At 36.0% G+C, this 15,334-nt stretch overlaps 2 long non-coding RNA genes across 2 annotated transcripts; both read right to left on the reverse strand.

Moving 5' to 3' along the window:
• Window positions 1–3,234: 3,234 nt before the first annotated feature.
• LOC110459208 lies at window positions 3,235–4,841 on the reverse strand. The gene is made up of 3 exons (XR_002463872.1): window positions 4,816–4,841; window positions 3,627–3,741; window positions 3,235–3,352 (listed from the first exon to the last, which is right to left on the reverse strand). It is a non-coding gene; the product is annotated as an uncharacterized LOC110459208 (long non-coding RNA).
• A 5,445-nt stretch (window positions 4,842–10,286) lies between these two features.
• LOC110459211 lies at window positions 10,287–14,663 on the reverse strand. The gene is made up of 3 exons (XR_002463873.1): window positions 14,627–14,663; window positions 10,859–10,952; window positions 10,287–10,439 (listed from the first exon to the last, which is right to left on the reverse strand). It is a non-coding gene; the product is annotated as an uncharacterized LOC110459211 (long non-coding RNA).
• Window positions 14,664–15,334: the final 671 nt, after the last annotated feature.

Here is a 15,334-nt window from a genome sequence, read left to right on the forward strand (position 1 = left end):
ATCCTTTTCTAGCATCTTGTGTTTAGGTCAAATGTCAACTTTGAGTGCTTGCTGATGTTGAATGTAAATTCACAGCCTACAAGGTACTATCCTTAAAACGCTTTTAAAATCTTCTCAAGTTCTATAAGGCCAGTGTCATGATATTTGACCAGTAGACATGGGTAAAAAGAAGAGTGTACCAACCCAGGGGGATGGGCTCAACAGGGTAATTTGGGTAACAAGCATTCCCCTCCTGAAGTGTTGATAAAATTTCAACCAAATTGCTCTGAAAAGCTTAACCGGGAATTGAATATTGTCTAATGCTAAAGTGTTGTCTCTCATTTGATACCAAGTCTGAATTGGGGAAATATTAGCAAAACTAATTTTATTGAGGATATTTTGCCATCATGACAATGGAGAATTTGAATGGCTTTCCTTCCTTTTTGTACAGGTAAATTATTTTCCAAGAAATATCAGCACAATAGAATATGAAAGTTATCATTATTAAGGATCATAAAGCTTCTTTGATGGTGTAAGAGCACTTTGGGGTGATTGATATCAATCATAATTGGGATCGTGGGAGACACCAGCATAAACTACTAGATATGTTGTTCACTCCTATACTCATTCATTCAATACTTAATCACTGTCAGAAATAAACACAGATTACATACCCACTCTAAAACTGTCACCAGTGAAGTGAAGATGCATGTTTTGTATTTTCAAGACTAATCTGAAATTGAATTAAAAATGTTTGGCTTCGTTCATAAGAACGGATATTCTTTGTGGGGGAACAACCCATGTTTACTGTCATAGACCAATTGTATGTGTGTATGAAGATGTGTAAGTTTATAAACTTGCATTTAAAGAAATAAGTATGATAGCCTTTAAGTCGGCATAACTTTGATTATTAAAGAAAACATCCATTTTATTGAAAAAAGCACCAATAAACAGAAACAATTACTAAAAGAAACACTGGTATATAAATTAGTTAGGAAATCGAAAATTTGTTAAAATACAGAAATATCTAAAATGAGTGCGAACATTGGTTTAACTAGACTGGACGTGTATCAAAATATCAACAAAGGCATTGGGTTGGGAATAAGAACAGCAAACCATTATGGACATACATTAAGTGAAGAAGCAGGAAATCAGGGAAGCTCTCAACAACGGCAAAATAACAACCTTGACAGTACCTCCAACGCCGAGGTCGTGATGGACAATATTCATCTACGAGTCAATATATCCGAAACATAAACAAATAAGCACGTACCACTAGTTACCCTTCTTATCAACATTTCTAAGGATATAATGGAATAGGTTCTGTGTGATCTTGGAGTGCGGAAAGTATCCGGTCCAGATAACATCTCCAACAGGGCCAGCTATGCATGTGCGTCTGAGCTGCCCTATCTCGTCATCGTGATATTCAAAAAAGTCACTTGGTTTTGGTCAGCTTCGGAACCTATCTAATTGGCTTAATACCAGTACGACGTCTGTATTCAAGAAAGGAGAAAGACACCTTACCAAGAAATAAGAGCCTGTAGCACGTACATCAGTGATATCAAAGATTTTTAGAAAACATTATATAAAAGAACATATTAATGAACCCAAAATTCCAGCAGGCCATAGCGCTTTAACATGATAACGTTTCCAAACTGTCTTTATCATCCTCTATTTTGCATAGAGCTTTGACATTGCCCATCATGATAAATTTCTCGACGTGGCCATGAATATATCTCTCCATCAGAGGACCTTTCCCGGACTTGTCACGCTCGTCCCAAAGATAACGACGTTCACGCGATGAACCATAAATCTCAGATGTACCACTGTGGAGAGTGTTTTGTTCGTTTTTATTCCTATAGCATATAAATGACTTTCTAAATTCAGAAGTGTTCTAGGCACGCTAATTTTCTGATTACGGTGCCATATACAGTGAGGTCAATAGCCAACATGACCAACAAATCTTGCAAGAAAATCTCGGCCGTTTAGAAACATGGGGCAATCATTTGCGGATGCAATTCAACGTAAAACAATTATTCTTAACATCTGTAAAGAACGTGCGTTTCTCGATCTTCTAGCCGCTCTCCAAAAACTCCGTATATAAAGTCCTTTCCATCAAGGAAGGCAAATATGAAATGGAAGCATACATGCCTTATGAATTGTAATAGCAGACCAGTACGGGACACACTTGTAATAAGACAAGTTCCACTTTTGAGGGGAAATCTACCCCACTGATTCAAATCATGGAAGAATAACGCGTATATTTAATAAGTAGATCTACACAAGAATACAATGCCCTCAAATGAGACTCACACACAAACTAAAACCTTGAAAAACTTGAACAAGTCGAGTGGCGCACTACAAGAGTCATCTGAGGAACTTATTAGCCTTGAGAGGTTTAAATCATCCGGAAAAGTTTAGACTTTCAGACGCTGTAACAAGGACTAAATGCGTTCTTATAGAAAGTGGTTAATATCTTTATTTCCTTGAGAGAGGTAGGATGCTGTACTGGAAATGAACCTATATGGAAATCAACATAACTACCAGATTGTTCGATCAGATTTAAATTGTACCCGAAAACAAAACTTTCTTGACGGACACCTGTCAGTTGCCATGTCCAGCAAACGAACAGTTTTCAATACCATTGTATTAAATAGACTGCTAGTTTATTGACATATTTACACACACATTACAGCAGTACTATCAACATTACTGTTCACTCTGTCCTGCTGCAAATGACCGTTTAAAGTCTGAAGTCTCTGATACTCATGCCGAAAAAACAAGGAATGCATGTTGGTACATGTATCTGTCTATTTTATGTATATTGATCTCGTTAACATTTTTTTTTATATCTTTGCAGGATGTTGAAATAGGTAGTCCAAAACATAACGGTACGTTAAACCTTTATATCCATCTCTTTTCTTTCATTTGCATCTGGAGCAGTTTTTCGCAAGCGCTTTGGACAAAATAAAGGGAACTGCATAATCTATATCACATTTGTATCTCCCGTCACTGTAGGATGCTATGACTGGCTAGGTACATAATGGTATTTAATATGTATGAAAATGTGAGACGGAACATAACATAAAATAATTGCCGGTAGCTTTCGTATTCGAGGTGGAAGTTTATATTGTCTTTGATTAAATACCGTATATAATTGTTAATACAAAGTGTTTTTGTCTACAATCACTCAAAACGGATTCTTGGAATAAAAAATAATAATAAAACAATGTTTAATGACAACTTTGTTGTATTAAAATCTAACTCAAAGCTCCATGAAACTGTCGGTCGAGACAGGATTAGTCATACCATCTATTCCATCCCCAGCCTGGAAAACGTGGCCACCCATTGCCGTTGCCATTGTCGTCATTATCTAAAATACATCAAAACAGTAAAGGTTAATTCTGGAGAGAAAAAATCAAGAATATTTTTGAATGTTTTTTCATAGAGTTTTATTCGGGTCATCAGACCCGTCAACATTAATCTGGTTTGACCTGTTGACTGCTCTGGAGGGCCAGATAAAACTGGTATACTCTTTTTACGTAATGTGTGATGAAAATGATACAGAAATATTGTATTTAATCTAGTACTGAAGTATTTACGCTATACAATTCACTAACATTTTAAATATGAAGTTTTAAACTTACCATTATTGCCATACATCCAGCCATGCCTTCTCCGATAGAATTGGGCATGTGTTACGTGTAAGACCAGTAATGCTATCACAGACAGTAGAACCAAGAGGTTAAGTAAGCGTCTCATCTGTAAAAAGTATCCCATAGTGGTTATTTCTCTGTTGTCTCAGACAGCAGGGCTAGTACATATGTACGTGGCGTAAGTTACCATAATGTAATATATAACATAAAGATTAAATGCATCCATATTTGAGAAAGTAGGGCTAGGGAGTGAGGAAAGCTTACCCGATTATCTGTTTAGATATATAAGAGTGTACACTTCAACAAGTAAAGAGTTACGCATGCATACTCATTTCACGTTGTCTTCTCTTTTTGGAAGGGAAAATGTAAACCTGGTAAACACGAGGTTAGTATTTTTTTTATTATTAAGTATAACAGTGTCTTAGCTTAATTTCTATATTCATAGCAATGTCCGAATCAAGAACAAAAATAATGAAAGTTTCACGGTAGAAGGTATATTAACACAATAGCATTACATGTACCAATTGATTAATGAAAATAGTGTTACATGTATCAATTGATTAATGAAAGTTTATAATACACTGACAGCTTTTAAATGGTAATGCCCATTTTTTGCGCATCAATTTCCATCAAAGTTGTTTTAAATAATCTGTATTCCAAATAGAAATTGATGACATATAAAGCTATGATTTGTGAGAACAAGTAGTTCCAAGTCCTAAAACAATTCTATGAACGTATGAATATAAAGGAAATGTGTTTATGGCCCATCAAATCTATCATTTGGTCATTAGAATCACGTACTATTAACACATTTACACTGTCATGATAAATGACAAATCCATAGAGCGAGATATATGTTTCCTCCCATTTAAAGTCTTAATATTTCCGACTTTTTTCATGAATTTATAAAAAGAATTAAGAATATATTAATACAAGAGACTTTTAATGTATAACAAGTAATTGAAATTACTATTAAACTTTCAGAAAACGATATCGAAAAATCACTCATTTCACTTAAATGATTAAATAACACTTTGCTGTCGTATCTCGACATTCTTCTAAATAAAAGAAAACAATAACTGGAAAAGTCCTTCGCTCACATTTAAACTACATTAAACAATTCCCAGGAATTACACATTGATTTAAGTGTGGTCCTGTACAAAAATCACAGAAGACTTACCTTGGCGGTGTTTGGTGTGTGTTATTTGTGCATCACTGTTACACCTGTCTCAGGTTATATAGGTGTTTCCTCCAATATCACGTGGCTATACGGAAACAAACAATGACCAGTCCAACACGACTTTGTTTTCGTGACACATGCAAAATGTCACGACACAACATCAGTATTGTCTGCAGACAACGCGCGGTTTTTGGGCGTACCATCTGAATGGGACATTTTACAAGGAAAAACGGAGGAAAATGTCGCTTTGAATAATTGCATACACATACAAATATTTTTCGTTATCTTGACTTAAAGAATGATGGTTTAAATGAGATGTTTGACACGCTGTGTGTCTACTGTGTTAATGAAGTGCTTACATATAAAAATAATATCTATGACAGCAATAAATCTCTAAGACAATAGGTAATTGCGTTGTATACTATTCGATTAAGCCGTGGTGATGTTTTATTGCACAGTTTTGCTGTTGGGTTGCAAACGCTTGTATCAACCGAATGGTGTGTAAACCACAAGATAGTCTAAATGCTATTATAGTTTTAACCTTTTTACATAAGTCGATGCATTGTAGTTACAGGCTACCAATTTTCGCGTAATGTTGTGTCAAGCTGTGTTCATGTGTTCAACTGTCACGTGAACAATTATCTTGCATAGCGTATACAGTGAACACATATGCGTAAATGAAAGAAAGGCGAATTAAGCACACACAAAGAAGTACAAGAAAGATAAATCCACAAAATCAAATGCAGGAGAAAAAAGAAATAATTATCTACAGCATGTATGGTGTTGATTTCCTTATCACACCGATATTCTGTTGGTGAAACCGTAGTAGCACATTCGCCGAACTATAAGATCCAGTCCCTCTTTCGTTCCTTGTTAAAGTGTTGTGTTGAAGTCCTATATTGGACATGAAATTAAGGATGACATTACCGGATGCTGTAAAGTAATATTTAATGGAAGAGTGAAATGAGCAGTACATCCTATATATAATATATATACATTGGTTTAGTAGGATCATGAATATCAAAAACGTCTGTTTTACACATCTTCGATATTTCAGGGTTCCGTTCCATCTTCACATCCTTGGAATATGTCATGTTAAAATCGAGGGCTCTGTTCGCGACACCCGTGTGGATGGTATAAGTGGACAAGTATGTATCATTGATGTGGAGCGTCATGGTAAAATGGTAAGGCTTTAAAGTTGTTTAAAACTCCCTTTAACCTTAAACGATTTGTACACATGAAATCAAATAAGCAGTCGCAAACCTTCGATTTTGTCAGGACATATTCTAGGGCTGCAAAGAAGATATGCGCTTTGAGAGAAGAAGCCCTTTGATTTCGAGGACAGTTTGACCGGACCTTGATGTTACAGAATGTCTATATAATCTCCACAGTCACGTACACCTACATCTACCAGATGAAACATTAAAGTAAATAAAATGAAATTAACGTTATCGTTGTCTTTAAACACTTTCACGTAAACTGTCTACATTTAAGAGCTCGGACATCATTGTTGACAAGTTCTAGAGACTAGTTGGCCAATCATAAAACTGTACTGTTCTCAAAAGGTGTGCATGTGAAGATTATGTATATATAGGAATGATAAAAAAAACGTTTTATTATAACACCCTTACATATATAAATTGCGTATACATATTATATTTTGCTTAACTATAAGGGTTCTATTGATATTTTTTATATGAGTTTGATAAATCTGCTTTCTTTCTTTCTTTTACAGAGAGTTGTCACAGCCAAGATCATGTTTGATAAAAACCTGGTCGTGTAATGCTATTTCGAAGTACATGCTTACCATTGTTATAACACGTGTAGAGATAGGTGTGCGTTTCACTAGCACGTTCAGATTTTACCTGCTGTCAATCACATATAGAAGCTTACAAGCGTAAGGTGTCCTCCAATCCTGGTCGTCAGCAGGGTCCAAAATACGCAGGTATGTTTGTTTATTTATTGGTCGTGGTTCATTGAGTCAGATCACATATGATGATCATTGAATGTTGTTTGTCTAATTCGATTTAATATGACCGAGTGCGAAAAAAATAAAACAGTAACAGTAAGAGAAAAAAGAGGCCCAATGGGCCTGCATCGCTCACCTGGTATAAATCTCACACTTGTAGCCTTAAAAGTGATCTAAAATAAAGCTACAGGCAAAATATCAGTATTTATGATTAAAATTCATTCAAAAGAACCTGTAATTTTTTTTTTAAAACATTTCACCCCTGTGATTGAAAGTCGAACAAAGTCATTATGTTGAACAAATTGTATAGCCTTTCATCTCAGGATGCAACTTGCAAAATATCAACATCCTGGGACCCATGGTTATTCAGAAGAGGTCGTTTAAAGATTTTACACAAATTTGACCCCTGTGACCTTGAACATAAGTCAAAGTCACTCACTTTAACAAACATAGTAGTTCTTGATCCCAGCATGCTACTGACTAAATATCAACATCCTGAGCCAAGTTGTTTAAATATTTTGAACATATTTGCTCCTTGTTACCTTGAATATGATTCAAGGTCATACATTTAAACAAACTTGGTAGCCTTGATCCTAGTATGCTACTGACTAAATATCATCACCCTGGGCATTTTGGTTATTCAGAAGAAGTTGTTTAAAGTTTTTAACATATTTGACCCCTGTGACCTTGAATATAGGTGAAGGTCATTCATTTGAACAAACATGATGCCCTTTACCACAGCATGCTACTGGCCATATATCGTCACCCTGGGCATTTTGGTTATTGAGAAGAAGTTGTTTAAATTTTTTAACATATTTGACCCCTGTGACCTTGCCTTTGGGTGAAGGTCATTCATTTGAACAAACTTGATAGCCCTTTACCCCAGCATGCTACTGGCAAAATATCATCACCCCGTGCATTTTGGTAATGCAGAAGAAGTTGTTTAATGTTTTTAACATATTTGACTCCTGTGACCTTGAATATAGGTGAAGGTCATTCATTTGAACAAACATGATAGCCCTTTACCACAGCATGCTACTGGCCAAATATCGTCACCCTGGGCATTTTGGTTATTGAGAAGAAGTTGTTTAATTTTTTAACATATTTGACCCCTGTGACCTTGACAATGGGTGAAGGTCATTTATTTGTAAAAACTGTGTAGCCCTTTATCTCAGCATGCTACTGGCCAAATATCATTACCCTGGGCATTTTGGTTATTGAGAAGAAGTTGTTTAAATTTTTTAACATGTTTGACCCCTGTGACCTTGAATATGGGTGAAGGTCATTCATTTGAACAAACTTTGTAGCCCTTCATCTCGGCATGCTACTGGCCAAATATCATCACCCTGGGCATTTTGGTTATTCAGACGTTGTTTAAAGGTTATTTTAAGACAATTGACCCCTGTGACCTTGAATATAATTGAAGGTCATTGATTTGAACAAACTTGATAGCCCTTCACCCAAGCATGCTAGTGGCCAAATATCATCACCCTGTGCATTTTGGTTATTGAGAAGAAGTTGTTCAATGTTTTTCACATATTTGACCCCTGTGACCTTGAATATGGGTGAAGGTCATTCATTTGAACAAACTTTGTAGCCCTTCATCTCAGCATGCTACTTGCCAAATATCATCACCCTGGGCATTTTGGTTATTCAGAAGTTGTTTAAAGGTTATTTTAAGACAATTGACCCCTGTGACCTTGAATATGATTGAAGGGCATTAATTTGAACAAACTTGGTAGCCCTTCACCCAAGCATGCTACTGGCCAAATATCATCTCCCTGGGCAGTTTGGTTATCGCGGAGAAGATGTTTAAACTTTTTAACATATTTGACCCCTGTGACCTTGAAAATGGGTGAAGGTCATTAATTTTAACAAACTTTGTAGCCCTTCATCCCAGTTTGCTTCTGGCTAAATATCATCACCCTAGGCCATTCGGTTATTAAGAAGAAGTCGTTTAAAGTAAAATATTGACGCCGGACGACGGACGGACGACGGATTCCGCGCCACGGCATAAGCTCACTTGGCACTTCGTGCCAGGTGAGCTAAAAATGTTTTGACGACTAATTTTGGAAAGAAAATGAGCAGAGTTTAATTACGTCATTGGCCATATTAGGTCGTTTGTGCGAAATGATAAAAATCGATCACATGCAAAATACATGTTGGCGACCACTGCTTCCTACACGTGAATGTTACATATACTAGTGTTACAACTATTGCCGTCTAGTTTCACTCACTGCGTATATTCATAGGACATGTTCCCAATATTAAAAATAATCTGACATTAAAGTACATACGTACGTTCTGACGGCTGGCGTGCGACTGTGACGTCATAGCGAAAAAAACTCGTGTGATATTACAATGTTTCTGTCATATGAAAAACATATTGTGAATTTTCACCTGGGAACATTTTATATAAACTCGATGACATTATACGAAATGCTACCATAGACGTGACATTCAAACTGGATATGATCAAGACTTGAGACGAGACATAACATTTTACATTAACCTTGTTTTAGATCATAGAAAGTTACAAGTGCCTTGCTCACGTGTTGCATATGTGACATCATTTGTCGACAGAAACGATGGACGCCATATTTGTTCTGCTGACGATATCATTCGTAAATATTCTTCTGTGGTATGAGTAGCTGTTAAAGAGACACGATCAAAGTTTTAAAAACAACATCTTTAGGAGACACGGTAGTCTAGTGGTAGGACGCCGGGCTCGTGACCGAAGGGTTGCAGGTTCGACTCACGGCACGGCACTGTGTTGTATGTTTGAGCAAGATACTTTACTCCGCTTGTTCCAGTCTACTCAGCTGTAAATGAGTATGTGGTTGGGCAGTGCTAGAATTGTAAAATGCTTGTTGTGAGCGCCGTAATGGCAGCTCCGCCTATATCCTCCCAAGGGAGTTAAGAATAATATTGACTGGTTGCAAAGGCCCTATAACCACGGATAATAATTTGTGAACCTCTTTGAGACGACCTACAAACTATTATTATTATTATCATTATTATATCTTACAGTTTGATTAGAATATGCACAGGCAATGCATTTGAATGAAAACACCCACGCGTTTGTTATCCATTTAGCTCAAAGATAAAAGACATATCGGCATTGATAAGCTCCGTTTTGCTGTCGACTTATTAGCCGTTCTGATTGGCCAGTGAAAAGAAGACGATGCTATTTTATATTGTTGATAAAAGCCTGTATTATACGATACTTACAATTATATAATTTGGTCGTTACTGCAAGGGCAAAATTTAACACAAAAATCTGTCCCAGAAACAAAAGATTAACAAAACTGTTCTTGGTGTCAGTGACGTCTAAATTACCGAAACAGTAGAAAGTGGAAAGTGGAGAGTTACAGATTGAAAAGAACTGACAATTTTTCTTTCTTTTCGCTAATAACCAAATACACTGATTTAATAGGATAAGGTTGATAACCTTACACGCATAAAGAACAAATCACACTTTCTACATGTGGATTTTGTCAATCTGGTTTATTTCAGTCTGCAGCATGGACAATGATTACTGCTCTAATCAACATCGCACAAGGAAACGTTGACATATCAGTGACGTCATTGTGACATCACTTGTAGAAATATCTCTCATCTCCTCTAGCTTCACCCTCGTACTCTGTCCATTCTTCTGAAACAAAACATTCATGCGTTAAGTTTACATGTACATCCAGGTCTCTAACAATTATCAGATAATTTCTTGTTCGGATGTCTTGAGATAAAATATTTTGGTTTTCGTGTTTTTGCAGTACTAACATTTTCTTAATCAAATTAGCATTTTGTATGTGCATTTCTTCCGATATGCTATATTGGGAAATAGTTTCTCTTCAGATTACTTCAATTTATCTTTTTTCATTCTATTTGAAATCGATTTTGATTTTTTTCGTTTAGTTGGAACATCATATAACCATGACAATAGTGAATAATAGGAATATTACTGTGTGACAGGATACTTTTGCCATGTTAAATTTTCTACCATTACAGGGATAGTACATATTTACCATTACAGGGATGGTACATATCTACCATTACAGGGATGGAAACACTCACCTCCTCCTTCACGATGGAAGGTCCCGGTTACCATGCCAATGCACGACTGTAATATACATAGTAGTAGCAGGTAAACAAGTGAATCCCATTCCATCTGCAAAACAGTATAAACGATACCCAGATTATACACATCATCTACATAGCAGAGACATGGGATAATATTATAATATTATAATTCCTACTCAAGTTGGAATCAATGCAACTACCAAATGTAATCTGTTTCATTTTCCCATGAATTTGACCAGATTAGCATTGCCTGTGCGTATAATTTTGCGAATGGAGATAACTATTGAAATGTTAAAACAAAGCTCTCTCATTTTTATTGAAGTAACACAAGAAATTGTTCAAACAACCAAAAACGATAAACCAGCAAAATATTATCAGCTCACGGTTGCTAGCGGTAGTGACAAGTCATGTCATGATGTACTGCCCTAGAAATCCTACCTCCAGCTACCCATTCTGCCTTGTGTAAATAGATCCACAAGGGTTCGGTACAAATGTCTGAAATACACATATCATGCTATAACTGATATGGGTCACAGCACACATAAATAAACATATAAATGTATGTTTATGTGTGCTGTGACCCGTATCAGTATAGCATGTGCATTTCAGACATTTGGAACGAACCCCTGAGGAAGATCCATGTGGTTCCGTCTTATATGAAATACAGTCGAACAGCCAAATGCCATAACAAATGTTTCGTCCGTTCAAGCCACGTCTGGTTTCCTGTCTAATTCGACATTCAATTACCGCAACTTCACATTCCAGAAGATGTAGAATCTCGAAATTTAGCGGCTCTCCACTTCGAGCTAGTATTTAGATGGCTGCCGTAGACTTGCAGCTGAGCCTGTGCACCGCGTCTAGACATTATTCTTCCGCGATGACGAATCAGAAAATTTATCAATAAAAATTAAATATGACATTTAAAAATGGATTTCTGTTTTGTTTCTACATAATTTGGCTGTATTGAATTATCAACATACACCATCATGATGCATGATGGTCCTTCAATGACGGACTTTATTTTTTACATTACGTCTATACGTAGACTTGCACAAGCTCCAGAACATGTGGAAAACGATCAGAATGGACTTCACAAGTTCCAGTTATTGAAAAAAAAACACGATTGAAATATAAAGATTTAATCCTGCTTTGATCGATTTTGATGGGGTGATGAATTGTATTGGTCTTGAAACAAATTCAACATGAACTAAATAAAGACCTGAACCTCATTTTAACAACAAGGGAGTCTAGTTTAGTTTGTCGGTAAAACGTATGATGAAAAACAAACAAACTAGTATTTTGCGGTTCGTTATTGGGTATTACAGGATAAGTCGTATGTCGGTATATACAAGTTTTCCTATATATATATATATTTTGTATCATTCGTGTTCGTTATACTGAGGTTGCAGTACAATTAAATCGACGTGTTTTACTCATGAGAACTTCCTTTGCTAACCGTGTCCTCACCTTTGCTGACCTTCATATGTTGAGATGTCACGGAAGACATCATGGTGAGTGCCGAGTTCAGTTAAAGCTTACGCTGTCAGGTCGCCTGGATTTACTTGTTGTTGTTGTTGTGGGTTTCTGACCCTTTACTTTTGTATTCTTCAATTGTTTTGTTTGAATCAAGGATGATTTTTGTTGTCATTATCTTTTTGATGCTGGGTCTTTTTTCTGTTTTACCTTCTTTACTTAATCAAATAAAAAATACATACTGCAAAACATGCACATTCTGATTCATTTGAGATAGAACACGGCTTTTGATTTGTCCATCGAAGTATTTTGTGGCCGTATAGCGCTAATAAACCCTCCCTAAATTTGTCATTTGCATGTGAAGCAAGACCGGTGATGTTGATTAGTTCAACAATCCTTACAGGTCATGCAATTAATTATTAATGTTGTCACGAATAACATGATTCCTAAAAGTCTATATAATTCTGCTTCACTTTGAATATCACTAACGACTTTAACCAATGACAGGGTGACCAGATTTCTCATAAGCTTTTTTTTTGTTTGAGAATTGCGTCGATATGTCATGATTAGACTGTGGCAAATAAAAGTTTTACTGGCTCTTTCCCGCGTAAGTATGATCACAATATACCACCGGAAATCTCAAACCTAGAAGGTTATCCACTAATTCCAACTTTTTAGGGCATCCCTCTTTTCTTTTCGGAAATTTAATTTCAATTTACAATTCATAGACAAACATATTTGCTTAAAACAACTTTTTTTATCATTTAAACAAATTTATTCCATAGACATATTAACATATTGAAATACAGTCAGCAGCTTTGCTTGAGATATCACCTCTATGAAGAAACCTTGCTTCAAGTCCATCCTATATTGATTTATGTTTACTTATCCTGCAGTAAGAGACCCTATTGGGATTCCGTTGTAGCCTTTGATTACAGGTATGTCAGGTATTAACAAGATTATTACATGAGGTCATTTATCAAAATATATTTTAATCCAAGCCTCAGAACCACAGAATAATCTAAACTGAAATCCATATCAATATTTGCGCGTCTAGTGTTGCGGTGATGTTTGTTTAGAAATCGATATAGTAGAATATTACATATTTCTTCAGTATCTTGTTAAAACGTTATGTAATGTTCATAAGCACGCACATCTTGTTGTAATCCGTCTTTGCGTATTGCAGAGTTATCTTCTCTTGGGAGCAGATATTGATTGTTACGTCATTGGTTTGTGTGAGAAAATTACGTCGTTTTCTCAAAACTTGATGACATTACTCTCACAAACAAGTGACGTAACAATCAATCCCTGCTCCCAAGAGAAAATAACTCTGCAATACGCAAAGACGGAATACACAAATACAAGATAATACCGAAATGCGAACAAAACTGGAAATTGATTTCAAAATCGACAACAATAAGGCAAATTAAAATCAAAGCGAAGATACACGGAGATGTTGGGTACACTAACTAAAAGAGCAGGTTGTCCAGAAGGGCAAAGTCTTATCTTACGTTGGATTGATTACACAAATAAATATTTATCTTATCGATAAATAGATATAGATTTAGTTCTAAGACTGTTTTACTCCCCGGGGTTACGGTCACCGAGTAAAAATAACTAGTTACCACCCTTTTACTGTAATCGTACTTATATAGCGCACACAGCACACACTCTGCAACAAGTTAGAATTCCAATGTTTAAGTTTAGCACTAAAACTCTCATTACCATGCAGGAATACACTGCTTTTACATTTAGCGCTTCTTATTTAGACGAAAAACGGTAAGATATGTTTACTGCAAAAAATAAGTCGGTTTTCTGTACCCTTACTTTACACAAGTTCAGCTTTGATTTGACACAGACTACTTTCATTGTTTCATAATCGGAAGTCACGTCCACTAGATGAATTACAATGGTTTAACTCGATATAGACATCTTATTCTTAGAGCTTTATTTCCAGCATAACCTGACGGTATATACATGCCTATCCTTTGCCGATAATTCTTTATAAAGACTGTGGACCTTTCCGACATTATGTTAATCTGCGTTGAGTTTCAAAGCTATTGCAAACTTAATTGTTGTTAATTAACTTTCGTAAAAAGGAAATAAAAGACTTTTGTCTGTTAAGCTTTTCATGACCTTTTGGTAATGCTTTTGAAAATTTAGAGAGATACATAAAACTATTTTTCCCTTAACGGATGACGTGAAGAAAACAAGATTCTTAAAGGGTTTTTGGTCAACAAAATAATTCAAATATGCAGCATAGGGCAAAATATGGAAGAAAATACCTACCTTGTGCGTTCTCGGTTTACCCTGGATTGACCAATAAGATGTTTACGTCATAGTGCAATTCATTTTATATGAGGACGATACCTTCAATTTATGACAACTTTTATACGCCGTGACAAGCATAAGGAACAGGAAAGCAGAACACGGGAGCATCAATTACTTCTGTGCTGACGACTACTGTAAAGCGATGGGTGTTGTCTTGCCTTGTAACTTACCGGGAACTCGTTTGCAGCGTCAAAGGGCATGATCTGAGATCTTACAGGGTGCACACAAACATTATGTTACACACTCTGTTACACAACACACTGCCTTTGACGATACATAGACATGTGCATGCATTTAAAAAAGCATTTCCTGTGTCATTGTTTTCATTAAACCGTATGTATTAAGGCCATAGGTATAACAGTACCTAGTCTGCCATCTCAATATCACAGGAACGCTTTCACAGTATTTCCTTCTCCTTAATTTGTCTCGTGTCTCCCTTAAATGTTTTTTCTGAGACTGGTTGAGATTGTCATAAGGTATTTTCAATTTCCTACAAATGTAAACTCGAGGGTCCCATATCAGCCAGAAGGCTAAAATTGGCCAAGTGTTAACTTAAGGTAGTATACGGGTTAGGACCTTGTTAACATTTAACTGAAATACTATACAATATCAAATGTTATAAATAACGTCATAATTATTGACAAACCATATATAAACACATTCTAC

This window comes from Mizuhopecten yessoensis, unplaced genomic scaffold (genome assembly GCF_002113885.1).
Source record: "Mizuhopecten yessoensis strain PY_sf001 unplaced genomic scaffold, ASM211388v2 scaffold1313, whole genome shotgun sequence".
In the NCBI taxonomy this organism is placed as follows: Eukaryota; Metazoa; Mollusca; class Bivalvia; order Pectinida; family Pectinidae; genus Mizuhopecten; species Mizuhopecten yessoensis.